At 40.1% G+C, this 4,998-nt stretch overlaps 1 non-coding gene across 1 annotated transcript; it reads right to left on the bottom strand.

Annotated features, from left to right (window-relative positions):
- Positions 1 to 3,046: 3,046 nt before the first annotated feature.
- Positions 3,047 to 3,153, bottom strand: LOC141637688 (small nucleolar RNA R71). The gene has a single exon (XR_012541858.1). It is a non-coding gene; the product is annotated as a small nucleolar RNA R71 (small nucleolar RNA).
- Between the last annotated feature and the right edge of the window lie 1,845 nt (positions 3,154 to 4,998).

Below are 4,998 nucleotides of genomic sequence, written 5' to 3' on the forward strand. Positions count from 1 at the left end.
CATTTGGGTAAAAACCTGTAATTTTTAAAACCGAAAACGAAACCTGAACCTGTTATAAAAATATCCAAATGGGAAGGTGTCAAACATGCAAGGTCTAAAGTAAATCTCATAAATAAAACATCGCTAAAGTCGCGAAACAAAGTTATACAACCCAAATATGAAAAAGGGAGACATATGTCCCTAAAAAGTATATGACATAAAAAGTGTTTAAGGGTCACAATAAAATAAAGCCAATCTAGGTCCCAAGGTTACTTTGCTCGCTAGCTCGTCCATGTACCCCATATATGCATCACCTACCTGTCAATCGCATTTTATACAAATACGAAAGCCACAACAGTGGGGAGTAACTCCGAGTTCTCTCAGCCACGAAATGTCATAATTAATATAACATGTAAACATAAGAATATGAATATGAATAACACATAGCCTTAGCATATAGATGCTAGACAATCGTGCTTATCATGTGAACAACAATATAACAACACATAGTCCTAGCATGTGAATACTAGACCGACTCATACTACACTATCATGTGAATCACATAACATCCAGGAATCCAAACTCTATCAACCATAGCCGGCTTGCATCTCACCTTCTATGATTCATAGAATCATCAAACAAGAAAGGACAATATATCCAGAGACAGGTATAAGTTCTTAGTACAGTCAATAGTCACTCTGTAACTCGAGTCTATACCACGAGGTAAGGTAAACACCCTAGTCCTAAACTTGCGCACACCTAGCGACATGCGGAAAACTACCGCATCCAAGACCCATGATAACAACACATGAGTACCCCTAAGGAGTCCACCAAAGGGTTGGCTAGTACTTAAGCTGACCACATACTTCTAAGAGTACGTCAGGAGGTCATGCCCTAACTTGGATATAAACCCACCAAGCTAAGACACAAAGGCTATTAAGCGGTGAACATACACTCGTCAAAGACTATAATGGCCTATCTATGATGAAGGCCGAAATACTCACCTAGGACCTAGTCCCAGCTTGAATACTTTAGCCCACACTACACAAGACAAGTAGGACACCCAATTAACCATAAGAGGGGCAAAGAGTCCAAACTTGCACATACAAATGATCATACACACCCTAGCATATGAAAGGCTACACAATAACATATTTAGCTGACAATTGATGTATCACTTTCATATATACTTTTATAGCTCCCTTTATACCATTTTACATACCGTTTCATGCCTATTTTATCATTTATATGCCTTATTTCAATGAATTGTCGAAATCTTAGCTATTTTGTGTTTTGATGCAGAAATGACTCGTTATGAGTATGATCAAGCTAAGATTAGCATGGCGGAGATGGCATAGAAGAATACACGATGCATGGCACGAGAAACGAGGAAGCACGAAGGCTAGAAGAGAAAGATGAGGAGAAAAAGTCTGTGAAGATGGTTCCTCGATCGAGCAGCTGTCCTCGATCGAGTCACCTCTGGCTCAATCGAGGATCCTCTCTGGCGGGCTTATTTCCGGATTTTCCTAAAACGATTATCTTTTGTTATAAATTAGAAACTCGTGTTTTATTGTTAGACTACGCTTTATTTTACTTGGATACTGCTGGAAAACTCTCTTAGAACCCTAATCTTTCCCTTGTATGGTACTAATCTTTCCTCATTAATTAATCGTTGATTGTTTTATGTTCATTAATTATTGTTTTATGCTTTCAATCATGTTTTCATTCTTAATCGTTATTGTTGTTGTTATCATTATGAGTAGCTAATTCCCTCATCTAGGATGAAGGGGATCTAGGTTAATTAAAAAGGGAAAATCGATTAATTGCTATTGATATCGTTAAAGTTGTTGTTTGATTATTGTACTTCTTCTAGTTAATCAACTTGAGGCCTGAGTTATTAATTAGTGTAGCGAATTGATCCTATCGCCGACCGGGTTAGAATTAATATAGGCTGCAATAATCAAATAGATTGTATCTAATTATAGCGACCGCATGTTAGAATCGATCTAAAGGGCATAATTGAGTCGACCGATCTTATGACCTTAAACAACTTGATAGATTTAGCAATTGATTGATAATCCCCGATTGATTGATCTAGTGAACCGTAAATCCTAGACTTTTAATAATATCGTTAAAACCTTCATTTAATTTCCTGCAATTAGTTTATTAGAATCAAAACAAAACAAAACCCCAGAAATCGGTTACTTTAGACAGCTTAAATATTTACAGACTTAGCTTTCACCGCCTCCCTGTGGATTCGATACCTGTCTTACTACTAGTTATTCTTGTTAGTCCTGAAATAGATTTACTTTGGTTTGGTGATACGAGTTTAGCCACATCAAATTTGGCGCCGTTGCCGGGGAGGCAACAATTGTTTAGTCTGTTTGTGTTTATTTTATCTTTTTGTCTCAGGGAACCCAGTTCCTTGAGACCGTTCTCACACTTTTCTTGTTAGTTCCGTTTATGCCCAGGTCTAATAGGTCCGAGATTATTCCTTTTGATCCTGAACCAGAGAAGACTTTTCGCTACAGACGGAAATTTAATCAAGAAGTGGGTCAAGTAGAAGACTTGAGTATACTTGACGTCGAAACGGCGAGCTCAACAGAGACAGCCGATCGGTCCTACGAAGAGGAAGAGGACGAAATTCCTATTCCGAAATTCCGATTCAACCGATATTCCCAAAACTCCCATCATGCCTACTCTAGCCAGTCACTCTGAGCCGACCTTAGATTCTATCCCACAAGGATTTAAGCTGCCCACTACTACCAATGGAACTTTTGAGATTCGGCCATCTTATATCAATTTGGTGGAACGAAATATGTTTGGAGGGACAGTTGCTGAGGATCCTGCGACGCATATGGAGAAATTTGTCACTTACTGATGTTCTATCCCATTAACAGCTGGAGTGACACAAGACCAGGTTAAGCAGGTGCTCTTTCCTTTCTCGCTAAAAGATGGAGCTGCTGAGTGGTTGAGAGAGATGGATATGGATACTGAAGGAGTTACAGACTGGAATTCCTTGGCTCTTGCTTTCTACAAGAGGTACTTCCCACCTCAAAAGACTAATGCTCTGAGAAATCAAATTACTAGTTTCAAGCAAGGAGCTACTGAAGATTTGAATGAAGCTTGGACTCGCTTCAAGCGTTTAGTTCGATCAGTTCCCCATCATGGTTTCCCAAAGTGGTTCCTTTGCAACCAGTTTTATAACGGGTTGTTTGATGATCATCGTGCCCTTTTGGATTCTTCTGCTAATGGGAGGTTTCAAGATAACACCAATAATGGTGACGCGTGGAAGTTGATTGATCAGATTGCTACCCATACCGCAAGGTATGGAAATCCTAGGGGAAGCACGCGAGGTACCGGTGTTGATAGTGCCCTGGCAGCACAGCTGGAGACTATTTCTGCCCAGATTGCTGAGATAAAGACTACCCAATCATTGGGTAGTAAGGAGAGAGTTCATGCCATGAGTCAACAAGTAGAGGAGACTTGTGCTAGATGCGGTTTGGATGGTCATGGTGCAGCTGATTGTATGAGCACATTTGAGCAGGTTAACGCCTTTCAGGCTTACAGACAAGGTGCACAAGGTACACCTTTCTCCAACTTTTACAATGAAAGAACGAAGGAACATCCGTTCCTTCAATGGTCTAGTCAGAATGTGCAAAACCCGCAGCAGTCACAACCGCAAAAGAATATTTACATCCCTCCCAACAATCGCGGTAATCAACAACAAGGGGGGTATCAAAGGCAAAATCAAGGAGGCCAGCAGTTCAATAATCAATATCAACAGCCTCCTCAGCAAACTCCTCAACAAATTCCTCAACAAGCTCCGAACAATGAGATGGCAGAGTTACGCAATCTTTTGCAACAAACTTTGTCAATGCAAACAGGCAGACGGCTCAAATTTCGAGTGATTGCCCATAACAAGATGCTAGATAATCAAGTGGCTCAGATGGCACTTCAAAACCCATCAAAACAGGCCGTAGGTCTTCCTCCTCAAGGTAAACAAGCTCATGAGCAAGCTAATGTTATTCAGCTGAGGAGCGGTACTTCTTATGTGAATCCCGACCTACAAAGCCTTGAGAAAGACGTGCCCATTATTGTTGATGAGGTCCCTTATATGCATCCCAAAGGATTGGGTAATTTGGAGCTTAGTGATGATGAGAAAGAATCTGACGAAGTTGAAACACGAGCTGACGATAAAAGTAAAAAAGACGAAGGAGCTGAACCTGCAAAGGTTCCTCAATCGAGTCACAGGCGACTCGATCGAGGATCCACCCAGCTCGATCGAGTCACCCCTGGCTCGATCGAGGAACCAAACTTGACAGCTGACGGTGTTTCAAAAGTTGTTTCTAAGGTCAAGCATGTGGGGTAATATCCGTATAATACCCTTTCTTTATAGGACTATAACGCAAATTTTACATGTGATTATAGTCATAAAACGAAAAACATAATGAAACGATAAAGATCAAGGAATAACCTTCGGTCCTAGTGCGAATTGGCAATGAGAGATCAAAGTAGATCTCCTCCTAAATGATGCACCCAAGATCGTCCGAGAAATGCCCTTGTGCTAGAGAGAATCCTCTAATTGCCTTGCAATATTGAGAGGATTGTTTTGTGAGTTTTCGTTGGATGAGAGATCCGAATTTCGAGAGGCACTTTTCTCAAAACCCTAATCTTTTGTGTGAAATGAATTAGGTTACAAGTGAGGAGAGGCTCTCCTATTTGTCTCCTCTCATTCGGCCAAACCGTGAGGCCCCTAGGGAAGTGGGCTTCCACTTCCTTTTAGTTTTAGCTCATGGTCCGGTTCGTAAATCGCTAAAATGTATATGACGCGGTTTAGTTATAAATAAATCATCGGTTATCGGTTATTAAAGCATCAACTAATAATACGGATTAGTTGAAATATTAATACATGTCCGACAAAGACAATATTGTATAATTACATTCAACATACATTTAATTAAATATAAAACGCTTATATTTAATTTACAAATTAACTGCTTAATTCGCCTTAGCCAT

This window comes from Silene latifolia, unplaced genomic scaffold (genome assembly GCF_048544455.1).
Source record: "Silene latifolia isolate original U9 population unplaced genomic scaffold, ASM4854445v1 scaffold_132, whole genome shotgun sequence".
Lineage (NCBI taxonomy): Eukaryota > Viridiplantae > Streptophyta > Magnoliopsida > Caryophyllales > Caryophyllaceae > Silene > Silene latifolia.